We start from the raw sequence: 17038 nt of genomic DNA on the forward strand, positions 1-17038 counted from the left end.
TTTTCATAGCAGGATCGCGAGTGCGTTGAAATTGCCTTCTCCTCACGTTTTTAAGACGGATCAAGAGTTTAAGATCATCGTCTATAATCACGGATTCAAATTTTACTTCACATTTTGGAATTGCAATGCTCCGGGCTTCAACAATGGAATTTGTTAAAGTTTCAAGAGCATTGTCAATATCAAGTTTAGTTTCTAAAGAAATGTTAACATCAAGATTAGAGTCAACATACGTTTCATATATATTCCAGTCGGCTCGTAAATAATTGAAAGTGGAGCTGATAGGATTGAGAATCGCTTCTTGGGATATTTGAAATGTAACAGGGACATGATCAGAATCAAAATCAGCATGAGTAATCAGTTGGCTACAAAGATGACTAGAGTCGGTTAAGACCAAATCAATCGTAGATGGATTTCTAGAAGAGGAAAAACATGTGGGGCTATCAGGGTATTGAATTGAGAAATATCCTGAAGAGCACTCATCAAATAAAATTCTGCCGTTGGAATTACTTTGAGAATTATTCCATGACCGATGTTTGGCATTAAAGTCACCAATGACAAAATATTTTGACTTATTGCGAGTCAATTTACGCAAGTCAGTTTGGAGCAAATTAACTTGCTGTCCAGAGCATTGAAAAGGCAAATAGGCAGCTATGAAAGTATATTTACCAAACTGTGTTTCAACAGAAACACCTAAAGTTTCAAAAACTTTAGTTTCAAATGATGAAAACAGTTGATGTTTTATACGCCTATGAATGATGATTGCAACTCCCCCACATGCCCCATCAAGTCTATCATTACGATAAACAAAAAAGTTAGGATCTCTTTTGAGTTTAGATCCAGGTTTTAAATACGTTTCGGTAATAACTGCTATATGCACGTTATTAACCTAAGAAAGTTAAACAGCTCGTCCTCTTTACCATTCAGAGAACGAGCATTCCAATTTAAAATATTTAAATTATTATTTGGATCCATTAGAAAAACGTAATCCAATAACAATTTGATTTGTAAATTTTACACCTACTTGGACTGCTTCAGTCATAGTGGTGGCTTTGAACATTGCATCAATCATTAGATTCAATTGTTCAGTTAGAAAATTAAAATCAGAGGCAGACATGTCATGTGATTTCCCATTAGAATTTCCGGTAGACGAAGAAGCGGAGTTACCTGTGGCGGTAGGGTTTTTTCCATTTGATTTGAAACAAGTAGAATGGGTACCAATTGATCGAACAGGGGAGGAGGTAGAATTTCCTGCTACGATATCGGCAAAGGATTTACCGTGGGTAGATACATTCGAATTGAAAGATTCGAACGGCTACCCGACGGATTAAAATTAGTTAGTGAATGAGCATGATTATGATCTTCCTGATGGGTATGATTCATGATCAAGCGATCGTTAACTGAAAAATGAGCATTGTTCGATACTCTACCAGGCAAATTCCGGAAACGACCGTTATTGTAACGGATATTATCTTTCATCTGCCTGGCACGAGCCTAAATGACCCTTTTGCGTGAAGGACAATTCCAAAAATTGGACTTATGGTTAGCCCCGCAATTACAGCATATGAATTTGGTGGTATCTTCCTTCACTGGACAGACGTCTTTGGCGTGAGAAGAACCTCCGCAAATCATGCATTTAGCATCCATGCGACAATTTTTTGTACCATGACCCCACTTTTGGCACCGACGGCACTGAGTGGGGTTCTGGTAATTTCCTCAAGGTTTCTGGAAATGTTCCCATGTCACACGGACATCAAACAAAAGTTTTGCTTTTTCTAAAGCTTTAATGTTATTTAGTTCTTTTTTGTTAAAGTGAACTAAATAAAATTCTTGAGAAAGCCCTTTCCGAACAATGCCAGATTGGGTTCTCTTTTTCATAATGATTACTTGGACTGGGGAAAATCCAAGTAAATCATTTATTCCATTTTTGATCTCTTCAGGTGATTTATAGTCACTTGAGAGACCTTTCAAGACAACTTTGAACAAACGTTCAGTTTTGTCGTCATAAGTAAAAAAATTGTGCTTCTTCTCTTCAAGATGTTTGAGAAGAAGTTCACGATCTTTAAGAGTTTCCGGCAAAACGCGACAGTCTCCTTTCTTTGCGATTTGGAAGGAAACCTTGATTCCCCTAATGGAGTTCAAGATCTCCTGCCTAAATCCCGCAAATTCGGAACAACTGACCACGATAGGCGGCACTCTTTGCTTCCTCACTTGAATCAAAGAGCCTGGGCTAGAGGCTGCATCGATTTGGTGTTCGGAAAATTTGTCTAGAGCATCGAACTGATTGCTCATTTCGATATAATTATTCATTTCACCCTTGGAAGAAAGTTCGCATTCCGGAGAAACGTCCTTTCTTCCATTCTTGCCACGTGTAGTGACAGTTTTAAAACCCACTTTTTTGGAAGGAAGTAGTGAATTCAGAGATTCACCCTTCCTTTTGTTAGTTGTTGATACCATGTTTAGTTATTAAACGAAAGAAGACGTGACCTTCGAGAGGTTTTTTTCCCTAGACGGTGTCCAAGTAGGATTACCACCGCTAGCTTTCGCCAACGGGTCCAACGAAAAATCGAAGGCACGGGTCCAAACAAGGATCGTAAAGGGATCAATAGTAGAAAAAATAGTACTGAAAAGTACTGTTTTGGTAGCACTGAAAAGTACCGTTTTTAATTTTAGCACTGAAAAGTACTGTTTTTGTAGCACTGAAAAGTACTGTTTTATTGCTTTAGGTAGTTTTTAAGAAAACTTCCAAGAGCAGAGAGAATTCGTGTACGCACAGCACGAAGGTACGATGCGCACTGTCAATCTAATCATTATTTAGAGCAATGATAGACAGTGCACAAAATTGCGTGAAAATTTCGGGTAGGCGCTACAGTTTATTCGATTTTTTCCGGGTTTTTGTACGCAAGATGACAATCGCTAGAAAATGTCAACCACTGATATATGTTTAACAATCAAGGCACGGTTTCCACAAGATCTAGCAACTATTTTGCATCGTGGATGATATGGATATTGTTGGCAAACATTCGAGCCTAGGCATGAGCCGCAATAAGGATGGACCGAGTAAATTAGTGTAATTTCGTTCGTTTTTTGTTGCTCCTACCCCTGGCTCAGAAGCAAAGGGGTGTAAGCAACAAAAACCTTCTTTTGTGCTTTGAAGCTTTTTAGACAGTTTTTCAGTTGCTCAATATAAATTGTATGTAACCCAGAAAAATTATCCCAAGTTCCTATGAATTGTGTTATTTTTCCTGTATGACTGAAATATCACCTAAAACTACTGTTTGAAATCTTGGAAGCAGTAAAACTTTAGTAGACTTGAATCTACACTAATCAAAGCCTCACTTGCACTCCTCAATTAATGTTTAAAAATAATCCATAACACCCTCTAAACAAACAAGTTTACTGCATCTCGTAAAACATTGATCTCAGTAGTTGAATCCGGTTCCTTCTAGCGCAACACGGAACAGTAGCATCGAAAGTTCTCACATTACCGTTTATGTACCTTCAATGTATAAGACATATAATAAAAAGTTACACCTCTTGGTATTAAACGCTAACATTCGTTGACCTCAAAGTGTAAGTCTTTTCACGTTCAAAAATGCAAAAAAAAAAATATCGACAAAAAGGCTTTTCTTCACTCTTACACAAACTCTTGAAACTTAAAACTTGAAATGACTAATAACTAAGTTTGGATTAGAATTTTAATAACGAGTTGCTAGGGTTTCGATCTACTTCGTCACAACCGCTATTATTTGCCTATCAAACTATAAAACTTGAAATGTTCCACTACAACGAATATTCGAACCATGGACGAAGACGTACCGAGCGTAATCTGATTGACGATCGACTGAGCCTCACCACATTACGATTCAAATTTCTTCCTGCTCCCCTGCGTGACTTATTTCACCGGGCACTTATTAACGCTATTAAAAACCTTCGTACATCTTCACTGATGGATTTCATTTCAATCACATGCCACAAAACTTCTATAATTCATAACATATATTTGTAATATGTGCTTTATTTTTTATCTTTACTAATGAGATATTTAGCCCTGTGCTAGTTCATATCGAGACCAACATTCCCTTCTGAAGAAAATCGTCACTATAACTGTTCGGATCAGCGAGAATAGACTATTCGGTCGGTTCGAATCCCTCGACACCTTGATACTGCGAAAGCTCAGACAGATATCAATATCAAATTTATTAAAAACCTACATGTGTGAGCTGAAGCTGTAAGTTATACCTATAACATCAAGTCATATGCGATTAGATGTGATTTTTAGAAGTTGCAAATGGCCATTTTCATAAGTTATTCGCGTTTATCCATTAATAATAATACGTTTTCGAGAGTAAAGTCCATATTTCTTTCCACTTACTTATTTACTTATTACTGTATCATCAAAACGTATTTATTTTGACAAAAAATCAATATTTTGAAAATCGACCAAAAATTGTTCTTAGAAAAACGTTTTTATTAAAAATTTCTCCATCTTGGAACTTTGTCTCAAACATCTGTTTACTATCTAGATTCTATCAAGAAAATTTTAAAAAGTATTAAAATGGTGTTTTTGTGTAATTTAAAATTTAAGTTTTGTTTTTGATTTTTTTTATGAAAATAAATAAAATATTTTTTCAGTGCATATTTTTTTCTTATAGTCCAAACGTTTCACTATATCTTCTGCATAGAAAATGTTTCTCTTAAATCAACAGTTTCAGAGTAAGAATTGTTCAAATAAGTTGCATGCAAAAATTTATAGGCCATTTTCAAAAGTTATACTTGAGTCAAACTGATCAATTTTTCTATTGAAAACACTTATTCTACCATACCAAAAACATGTGTAAAATTTAATCAAAATCGAAGATGGTCGCAGGGTTGGGAAAAGTTATGAGTTTCACACTACAGTAGGCAAGCGTAACAAATCACAGCCAGCAAAGCCAGTGAAACTCTCTGCTATCGCTGCTGTAGGTAAAAACCTTGAAAATTGCAAAACACAGGGCAACCCAAAACTACTGTAGAAAAATGTTCTATTTTCCGTTGCATTTCCCGCATTTACAGCCTTCAATGACACTACTGATTTAAAGAAATTCATGTACCCAAAATAGGCTACTATATGAGATTCACGATTTTAAACTACTGTAGTGAGAGAGCCACGTGATTTTCGCGAAATTCAAGCCTACTATTATTACCATTCCCAGCCCTGGATGGTCGAGTTCTGTGACTAGCCGATTTGACATGGAATTCGTCATTACGGACGTGACGGACATATAGATAGACAGACCACGGTTTTTTATGTACAATAGTAATATATCGGTGCCGGACACTTCGGAAGCCGGACTTTCGCTTTTTCAACTTGTTTTCGGACTTAATTCCAATTTTTTAATGCTTAGAGGATCCATAATTATGAAATTGTCTACTTGCTTCATCCAAAAAATTGACAAAATATTTTTTTGAAACGAAACAGCTTGATTACCGGGTCTGTACCCAAATATCAAACGAATTTATAAATCAAAGCAAACCATCCTCTACAACGAAATGAAAACTACAAATAAAAAAAATAATAAGTACATTATGATTATGATTTGCCCTTTAAAAGAAGCACCACACAAGACAACGGACTAACATGCAATGCCCAGTGGCACAGTCGATATACATTCCTGACGAAAAGTTTTCCGGACTGAAGCGGGAATCGAACCCACACTCCTTGACTCGATGCGGCTAAATGTTTGGTAACACTAACCACACGGCCACAAAGCCGACAACAAGAAGAAGAATTGCAAGCAACAAGTTGTTCGATACATAAAAATGATAGTAAACGATAATATATTACTATTTTATAATAAGTAATTTTTTCAGCACACACACAATGGTTTAGAGTTGAATTTTGCAAAAAAAATATAAGAAAAATGCTGATATATGCCCATCAGACACTTTTGCGTTACTGTTGGCTTTAAGTGTTCGGCATATACAGTAACTTGATATCAAACCCCATACTTGCTATTTCCAGTGAAAACTAGATGCACGATATCTGATATCCAGAGATCCTATATTGCGTAACGTAAGTTATATTTAACTTAGTCTGAACGTAGTATAAGCTATGAGCTATGTTTCCGACACTTGACATCAATTCATGAGTCGCGTGTTCATAAGATCGTTATTACAAAATTTTTACATAGATTTTTACAGATCTGTACAACTGAATTTAGAAGTAGTAAACACAAACGAACTAGTAAAAAACGCAGCGTGTAAACTTATCGCTGATCAGATGTATCTTCCATGTAAATTCAAAATCAATTGGCACCTTCATAGCGTAGCGTAGCACCTTCGCAACGAAGTACATTCATCTTTCTATAAGACGACATTATGCATCTCGATAGTAGGTAAATTGAGGCTTTTATGGCCCTTGAGCCGTAGTCAGTCAAAACACTACAATTCATTCGACCAGCATGGTTTTATACGTGTAAAATCGGTCACTACGAAAGTACCTAGATGTATAACTGCTATGGAAGGTCGTTATTGATCGAATCGATCACAATATGCTATTGATCAAGCTTACTCGCTGTAGAGTGACCAATAAATTCATATTATGACTCGCTTTTTATTCGACTGGGAGGCAGCTCCGTGTTAAGGCTCCCCCAAATCAACGCGATTATTTTCGGCGACAGCGACGAAAAGTCGCCGCATGTGTTTGTTTTATTTGATTGAGCAAACTTTTTATATTTCAAAGTTAAACTATGCAAATGTAGACTAATATTTGATTTAAAGACTTCAAGGAAATTAAGGACTGTGACGAACTAAACTTGGAAAATTCAAAGTTATGTACCGTAAAATGGGGTGAAGTTGATCACTTTTGAGCGATTCTGTTCTATGATTCCTAGTAGGCTGCATGTATTCTCATCCAAATATTTTTAAAACCTGTACTGGTTGGATGTTTATCGAATTATAGAAACGAAATTTTTACGAATTGTTATCATAATAACAAAAATATTTTTTAGAAATCAAAAAGTGGAATTTTTGATTCCGGGGTGAAGTTGATCAATTACTGTGACATGTTTCCTAAAATAAAGAAACATGCTAAATATTAAATTTGGGATCACTGATCCCGAATCAAGTCTCAAAAATCTTACAAGTTGTTGATAAATCGGTCAATTTTAGAATTGAATGTTGTGAAATCCAGAATACACCAAATAAAACGCCTAAAGGTATGCAATTTTCTTTGAAATTGGCAACTCGCTCACAAAAAGAACATTTTTATCTCTGAAAATGATTTTTTATCCTCAATGCAAATATAAAACTGGGTTCACAGAACATATATGGAATGTACGAAACAGTTTTTTTAAATGGTGTCTTTATATAGCCTTGGCAATAGACGAATGTTTGGGGTAGAGCCCTTTAACAGTTCATCGAACATTTCCTTAAAAATCTGTTTTTCCATGGCATAACTATATTGAACGCCGAACCAAATTCAGAAACATCAAGAGCAGCTATCAGGTAATACGATATGACACAACTTGTGATAATTGAAAACGGATAATAGCTCTCTTGGCAGTTCATGCATGTGGGTACGGGAATGATCAACTTCTCCCCACTGATCAACTACACCCCGAATTACGGTATCTTTTTTTAGCTTTATTTCCAACATTCAAATAATATTGAAATTTGAGTATATGCCTCAAAATTATTGTACCATAAAATAAAGTTATTTGCACTTACTATACCAGTGGCGCGGGATGTGGGTAGGACAGGTAGGACATGTACTACGCACAAAAATACTTGGGGAGGACAGTCAAAGGATTGTCCTACCCACGATTTGACACACAAAACAAGATCATCAGATACTTTAAAAATAAATTAAACTATTTATCATCTGTTCAATAAACATACAAACTCGATCAACGTCGCACTTATTCTTATGGAGGGTGAAAAACACGATAAGGGTTTTCATGGTATTCTCATGTCTAGTAAAGGGTTTGTGCATGGCCCCCAAAAGTACTGGCTTGTGAGAAGAACGATTGAGAAAATCTATTGTCAAAATCCTGGGCAACTAACTGCAATAATTGCGACAAGAAACTTTTTAACCGTTAGCAAAACAAATGGAGCAATCCTCTGTGGCATTTCTGAATGAATCATTCATTCAAGCATTTCTGGAAGTGATTCTTGAGAAGTTTTTGGAACATCCATAGAGAATTATCAGGAGATTATTTAAAAAATCAATTTATACCGTCTTCAGTCAAACGCTGCGCAGATTGAACAACCACGAACATTAGGCAACGGACAACACGGAACACCTAGTAGCTTAGTGATAAATTTTTCGTTTGACGAAAAGTTTCCACCGACTGGAGCGGGAATTGAACCCACGCTTCGTGAAATAGCGTACGCCTAAACGACTGACGCCGTTAACCACAAATTTGGATTATTTGAGAATGGATTAACCTTATACCAGTTACGTCGTGTTATACACAGCACTAGATTGATGGAAACAACAGTTGATCCAATGAATGCACATAAAGACATGACTTTCTATTCAGATACTTGGTCTCTACAGGCTCCAAAGAAACCTTCAGAGACTATAAAGGGTTATACAGGCTTTCGAGAATTTCGTCTCAGATTTCCCGATGAAAAGGAAGAAGGAATTATCAAAGTGGTTTTATTTAGAATACTATCAGTGTCTCCAACAAAGATCCCTCCAGAAATTATTCTAGAGATTTATCTACCAATAGGCGAATTCCGGCGCGTATTTTCTTTGAAGAAAAGACAATTTTCTTGCTGGTGATTAATGGAAGAAAATTTCTTCTATTCGACGAAATTGTTCGCCGGAATTCACCTACAGTTCTCCCAAAAATTCCTCCGGCAATTTTTCGAAGAACGCTTAGGGGCCGTCCATTAATTACGTAAGGGGTTATGGGGGGAGAAGAAGTTTAAGATTTCTTACGCGGCATACAAATTATTTTTAATATTTATACAAAAAAACTTACCATGGGGGAAGGGGGGGTCTAAAAACTGCCTCCACTGGCATTCCAAAATTCCATGAGGGGGTCTGCGAACAAATCTATTTTTTTTTCTATGATTTTTACAGCATTTATTTAAAGTTTTACTACTGCAGTTTTACAAACATTTCTATAGAAGAGAATTTAAAAAAAAAAACAAATTTCTATAGAGCTTCTGTCCAATATTTTTCGAAAAATTTCTTTGAAAATTTCTGCGATATCCTCTAAAATTTTCTTAAGCGTCCAGGAGTTATTGCAGAAAATCCTTGTTCATTGCGGGAAAAATTCCTTGAGGGATTTCTGTAGAAATCTTAGAAGGAAACTCTGGAGTTATTCAGCAATTGCTGAATCTGGTACCGGTAGAAAAATCCCTAGTTAAAATCTTTTAAAAATCCTGAAAGACAATTTGAAAGGAAATCCCTAGAAATTTCTGGAGCAGTTATTGATTGAATTTTAGAATACGATTTGACCGGGAATCTTGGAGGTTATGCCAGAGAAATCGATGGATAAAACCTTGGAGGAGTTGGGAGTTTCTTGAAAAAAATTCAAAGATTGTTTGGAGGAAATCAGATAATTTTTGAAATAATCTTTGGAGAAACAAACATCGCCTGAAAATATCGTTAGAACGCTTGGACACGGTAAAATTTCCTCAACTCAACTCAAAACTGATCAAAATTTCACTAACACCCTTTTGCGATTGAGCCCTTCAAATATAGTCACTTTCAATTACCAGTCCAGGGTTAAAATTTTTCTTAGCTTCACTTTGAACAAAATATTTGTCAACGCTTGTCCTACCCATGGTTTCGAACGTGGACGCGCCTCTGTACTATACCATTGTTGATCAACCTCTGCCATAAGATTCTCATCATGATTACAATTCAATTTGCAACAACAAGAAAAGAAATACTGCCAAACTTTCACCAGCTTTACGATGCTTTCCCTTTCCGTTATCCATGTTGATGTGCCAAAAATAAAGAGTCATTCATGCTTTAAGCACGAACTGTAACTGTAAAAACATCAAAGTTTTTTTTAACCAAAAGTCAAGTCACGATATCTGTCCGAAAGTAATAAATGATGTTTTCTGGAACTTTAATGCTTTCTTCTTTTAAAGTGTCTCGGGTTTTTTAAATTATCGCTTTTGTGTCTTTGTATGATTTTTGCTATATTTTTCATCCTTTTGCTCCAAGCCTGCTAGGACTCCAAAATGTAAAAGGATCAAATCTGTAATGCTTCCTGTTATTTAAAATAATTCAAAATTATTAATTAATTAATAATTATAAATTAAAATAAAATTCACAACATTTTTTACAATTGCTCTATTTTTCCTCTTTGGTGAAATATTTTTACTGCTTTTTTATCTTTTGTCACACATAAACAAAGCTAAAAGAGCTTCATTTACACACTTGAGATGTTTTTGAGACTATTGCTTATTAATTAGAACAAACCTGAAGTGAATATGGTTTTTCGGCTTGAAAGCGTCAGAATTGCTTTGGCAAGGAAATTTTGTTGTTTTTTCGAACAACTAAGCGAGTTTCTGTAGCGAAATATTTCTTTTATTATTAATATATCTAAATTGGTTAACCACAAGTTCAGCACTCTCAAAAATATTCATTTAAAAGAATCTTGTGAAATATTCCTAATGTTGTTTAACGGTATCAAACATTCGATTACTATCTACTACTACTATAAGTTATATGTACGTCAGATTTTGTTTTCGACGAAGATAAGTATCCCGACAAGACAATCATACATTTTCAAAATATTATGTCGGGAATAATTGGATTTATTTAATTTCAAATGTTGTTTTTCGTATTATATACAAGAAAATTTAATTTTGCAGATAAAAAGTATGGAACAATTTCACCGGCAGAATATTTTTAATTTCCTAATTAAAAAATCTTAGCCCAAATGCTGAATGTATGTGGGAATTCCGGATTGATACCACCAATCAGTCATTTTACATTGTAAACCTTCGGACTATGACACGCGAAAACCAAGCATTATAATTCAACTATCTTTATTCTTCAGTCATCACACAGATCGTATCGTGCGATCTTTCGTAAGCTTTCTACTACAACTAACTTATTATAGTTCATTATTTGATTTCAGTGAATTACGGTGATTCAAAAATACTTTAAGTGACAATTTATATTACAACATGTGTTCGTAAAAATATCCGAGGTACATGAAAAATCAATAATGATCGAAATTTTGACACCGTGTTTACAAACTCGTGAAAATTGTGTTTTGTCATCCACCATAACGCCGAAAGCATCATAAGGTGAAGATTAATTGAAATCTACTCTAAATTTTCAGGAGTGGACAAAACAGTAGTCTTAAATGAAAACTTGAACGATTGGTCGAAAACTCTTGAAAATTCTAGATATGGTTTGGTATGAATAAGAGCGTATTTTGAAGCAAAAAGTTGAGTCATTTTAAGTCATTGGTTCAAATTTTCAAAACTATCGTGGAGCACTGACAATGTAAGTGAAATTCCCCAGGTGGATTTTTATAGGAATAAAGTAGCTTTAAGTATTAGTTTTATGTCTTTCTTTAGAGGGTCCATAATACGCAAAGGGTCCATAACCGTCATCGACTGCTTAGATGTGGACTGCAAAATCATCTATACTGACGACTCTAAACTTATTTGGTGATTCGATCAGTGGAAGACCTCCACAGTCTGCAAAATTGTTGCAAAGGTTTTTTGTCAGCATTCCAAAGTGGTCGTAATAACGTTTGGTCGCTCTAAACATCTCTTATTGCTCGACTATGTTATGAATGAATCCAAACTTGCAGTTACAGGTTAAGGGATGACATTGTTTTCGATATTGATTTTCAACAATCACTATGCGTCAATAACAGCCAAGGTAAATCGATAACTGGGATTCATCTAGAAAAAATAACGAAAGATTTCACAGACCTGTACTGTTTGAATACTCAATGGACCGATGCACAAGTTCACCATTTGACGTTTTAGCGGTACCGTGTTATTTATGTGACCATGGAAACCCGTGAATTCGGCACCGCTCAAACGTCAAATTAGTGAACCCGTGCATTAGTCCATAATGTTTCGTAGGTATGGACCGATGCACGAGCTCACTATTTGACGTTCTAGCGGTGCCGTGTTATTTACGTGGCCATGGCAACTAGTAAATTCGGCACCGCTCAAACGTCAAATTAGTGAACTCGTGCATTGGTCCATTGTGCATCGAACGTGTTCAACGGAGATTCATTTGGTTGACCCTGCGTCGTTTACCTTGGCATGATCCAATAAATCTACCTGCATATCCTTCTGAGTTCAAAGTTCTCAATACAGACAGCCTTGAAAAAAGGCGTAAAATTCAAAGCATGATGTTTGTAACCAACAACAACAATTGTTAATGCATGAGTGCTTTCCATGTTGGACAATCGTGCTCAACGACCGCAGCGGAAGTGGTCATTGCTACATGACAGATTTCACCAAACTACTTTTGAATATGATGAACCGGTGTTGTTCATACTTCGCACATTCACTATGGTTGATGATCTCTTCGATTTCGCGGTAACTGTTAAGAGCCAGTTCGCGAGAACCGCAACCCCCTTTCCAAGGGAAGTTGTATTGATGTTCTCCGATCAGGCTGAAATTTTCAGGGATTGTTCTACTATATAAAAGAAGATGTTTTGCAAAATTTTAGATTTTTATATTAGGGGGAAGTGGGACAAAATGACCCCCAATGATTTCATGTCACTAAACATGCAAAATCACTAAAACTGATATAACTATAGTAAAACTGCACGGATTATGTTGAAATTTGGCACGATTACTCTACGTTATATAAACTGTAAGATCAGCATGGTGTATGAATTTTGAAAGTACTTCAAATCGAGAAAAACAAGTTTTTCATAAAAATATTAGTGATTTTCAAATCGATTTTTTTCTTACCAACCGAACTAGGTCAAAAAACTAAATAAGACGTTTTGTAGGGCAACTCATGGGCTTTCATTTGAGGTATAATCCAGATATGCCGTTTCAAAAATTTTCGAAAAAAAATTTTTTTTTTCGTTGTAGTGTTTGAACTTGAGCCATTTTGCGAGTACCGCAACCGCCTTGTCTAGAGAGGTTGTATTGATGTTCTCCGATAGAGCTGAAATTTAGAGGAGTTGTTTTCCTATATGAAAGAAGATATTTCGCAAAATTTCAAATTTTTGTATTAGGGGGAAGTGGTACAAAATAACCTCTAAAGATATAATAAATAAAAAATATACAAAATCAATTAAACTGCTATAGCTATAGTAAAAATGCACGAATTTGTATGAAATTTGGCATGTTTACTTTACGTTACATAAAATTCAAAATGAACATGGTATTTGGATTAAAAAAAAATGTTTCAAATCGGGAGGTATCGAGTTACAGAACACAAAACAAGTGCAACTGCGATTCAAGGGACCATCGAGTTAGCCATGAAAAACATCTCTCATCTATGGTTCTCTAACTCGATATCGAGATACGGAATATCGAGATAGGGAGAGTTAACTCTATTTGGATAAAAAAATGTTTCAAATCGAGAAAAACCTGTTTTTTATGTAATTAGTTTTTTTTTTTTCAAATCGACTAATTTGTTGTCAACCGAACTAGGTGAAAAAATTAAATATGAAGTTTTGTAGGGCAACTTAGTTCGCGGTGTACCGTAGTGAATCAAAATTTGGACGGTACCAATATTCGGACACTCTGGTAATATTAACCAATAAAATGCTAAATTGAAGGTTAATATGTTTATTTTAATTCTTTTTTTTTTTGTTTTAAACATAATTGATCGCTTTACACGCATTTATAATTCAGTTATCTTTGATAAATAATTAACAAACAAAAATAAGTTACTCCAGACGAACTTCTTTTCTCAGTGGTGAACTTATATTTGTGATAGTGCCGACGAATACACCCACAACATTTGTACAACTATATTGATTGAAAAATATGCTGTTTTTGTAGTTGTTTCAACGTATTAGCCTTTCTGAGGTCTTTTCAGAGAACATATCAATGTCCCCGATAAGATCAGATCAAAGCTATAAATTGAATGGTTAGAGATACATCATATTTTTATTACTTACATTTAGTCTCTTACTAGGTAAACAAATTCAATTTTTTTAATTTATTATAGGGTGATTCAGGGCGCAATCTGTAATTATTTAGTTTTAATAAGGATAAGGATATATTTCATGAAAAACCGATCTAGTGAGTCACCGAATTCCGTGAAAAGTTGCTACTTTGTTCCTTATCCGAAATAAGGATACACGTGTTTTTGCATTTTTTTTTTTTAATAAGGGTGACCATTTCCGAAATAGAGTGACCAGAAAAATCGCGATTTTGCATTTTTCTTATTTAAAAAAAATATAACTTTTGAACCACTCAACCGATTGCTCATACCGTCCGGATTATGATTCACCACGGTAAAAGCCTTGAGTTGCCCAACAAAACTTCATATTTAGTTTCTTGACCTAGTTTGGTTGACCTAAAATAAGTCAATTTAAAAAAAAAATAATTTTACAAAAAAAAAACAGATTTTTCTCGATTTGAAACATTTTTTTATCCAAATACAGTTAACTCTCCCTAACTCGATATTCCGTATCTCGATATCGAGTTAGAGAACCATACTGAAAGATGGTTTTCATGGCTAACTCGATGGTCCCTTGAATCGCAGTTGTACTGATTTTGTGTTCTGTAACTCGATACCTCCCTAACTCGATGGTCCCTTGAATATCGAGTTATGGAGAGTTGACTGTACCATGTTCATTTTGAATTTCATGTAACGTAAAGTAAACATGCCAAATGTCATACAAATTCGTACATTTTTACTATAGCTATAGCAGTTTAATTGATTTTGTATATTTTTTATTTATTATATCTTTAGAGGTTATTTTGTACCACTTCCCCCTAATACAAAAATCTGAAATTTTGCGAAATATCTTCTTTCATATAGGAAAACAACTCCTCTAAATTTCAGCTCTATCGGAGAACATCAATACAACCTCTCTAGACAAGGCGGTTGCGGTACTCGCAAAATGGCTCAAGTTGAAACACTACCCCGAAAAAAAAATTTTTTTCGAAAATTTTTGAAACGGCATATCTGGATTATACCTCAAATGAAAGTCCATGAGTTGCCCTACAAAACGTCATATTTAGGTTTTTGACCTAGCTCGGTCTCCCGAGATGAACTAGCCCAGGGCTAAAAATCTCGTTAATAAAGTCAAACCAACCAACCTAGCTCGGTTGGTAAGAAAAAAATCGATTTGAAAATCACTATTTTTTATGAAAAACTTGTTTTCTCGATTTGAAGTACTTTCAAAATTCATATACCATGCTGATCTTACAGTTTATATAACGTAGAGTAATCATGCCAAATTTCAACATAATCCGTGCAGTTTTACTATAGTTATATCAGTTTTAGTGATTTTGCATGTTTAGTGACATGAAATCATTGGGGGTCATTTTGTCCCACTTCCCCCTAATATAAAAATCTAAAATTTTGCAAAACATCTTCTTTTATATAGTAGAACAATCCCTGAAAATTTCAGCCTGATCGGAGAACATCGATACAAGAAGGGGTTGCGGCTCTCGCGAACTGGCTCTTAAATACCTCACGCAGGTTAAAAAAAATGACTAGTGTAAAGTGGGGCAAGAGTTCGAATGGGACAAGATTCTCATTTTGAAATTTCTATCTCTATTAAAACAAATATTATAAATGTCGTAGTGGTTCGAATGCCATTCAAGTATGAGACTTTACCTCCAAATATTACATAGGTCTATCAAAAATATGCTTTGAGGCGTATTAGTTTTTCCATAAATGCCAAATCAATTTTTACCCATTGTGGAGCAAAAGTTCGACCCATATATTATCTCACGAAAATAATTTCAAATTGCATAAAAACTAATTATTACCTATGATTTCAGCAAAATATGCCTGATCGTGCGAACAACGGCACCAAAGCTTCACGTTATTACATAGCTTTGCGACAAACTGTTCGGGTATATTACAATTAATACCCAATACAGGGGTAATTTTTTGATGAAATAAAGTAGGCCTATCATAAAAGTGTAGATATTTTGTGTTTCAGCCAGAGAACTTTTGCCCCATACTTGATTCCAACTCTTGCCCATTTAAGACAATCAGTTTTAAAGCTGATATAACTAAAACGTAAGCTAACGGTAACTTAAAGGGTAAGCATTTCGACAAAACCTTGTTCAGCATTTATTTCTTTCCACCGGTATTGTTTTTTTTTTTTAAATATTGATTATTCCACTAAAATTAAACTTTTGCCCCAGTTTACTCTATGTGCCTACGATAATTTGATGCAATTATCTGAACTGTGAAAATAACTGTTTTTGTTGCACGACTACGTCAAAAGGTTTTTTCCCTGTGTTATGTTAACGTTGTAGGAATAATTGTCTTCTTATTATGTTCAAATACTGCAGATAATTGTATAACCTCAAAACTAACTATTTCTGTCACGAACACTTCTGGCACATCGATTAAAGCAAACGAATTTTAGATTTTGAACACTTTCCAGAAATAAACCAAACTCTATTGTAGGTAACACAACATAATGTTAATTGAAAATTATACAACTATTATATTACGTGGTCCAAAGGACCATGTAAAAAAACAAAAAATGTGGCGTAAACATTAAGTACTGTATTAGACAATACATTTGCAACTTTTTCGGTTTTTCATACAAAATTATCATCTGTTTAGGGTTAGATCTAAAGTAATTTATGATCAGATTTGGTAGGAATTTTGACAGCATTTCAAACATAACATGAATTTCAACATATATTTTTCTTTTACACGAGTTCAAAGGACGGGTCAACTATCTTTCTTTCTTTTTTTTTTTTTTTTTGACTAATTTTAATACTTGACATAGCTTAAAAAATCTAAATTTCATTCGTGATTCCTTCAGCAAATTTGTACATTTAGACGAAATGATAATGTCTGCGGAGGATAGGTCTTTCATATTTTTTGGATAAATCATTTGTTTTTTTCGTAGAAAATTTCACTTTAGTCAAATTGTTATTTGTTTTC

The sequence above is a fragment of the Aedes aegypti genome, chromosome 3 (assembly GCF_002204515.2).
Source record: "Aedes aegypti strain LVP_AGWG chromosome 3, AaegL5.0 Primary Assembly, whole genome shotgun sequence".
Lineage (NCBI taxonomy): Eukaryota > Metazoa > Arthropoda > Insecta > Diptera > Culicidae > Aedes > Aedes aegypti.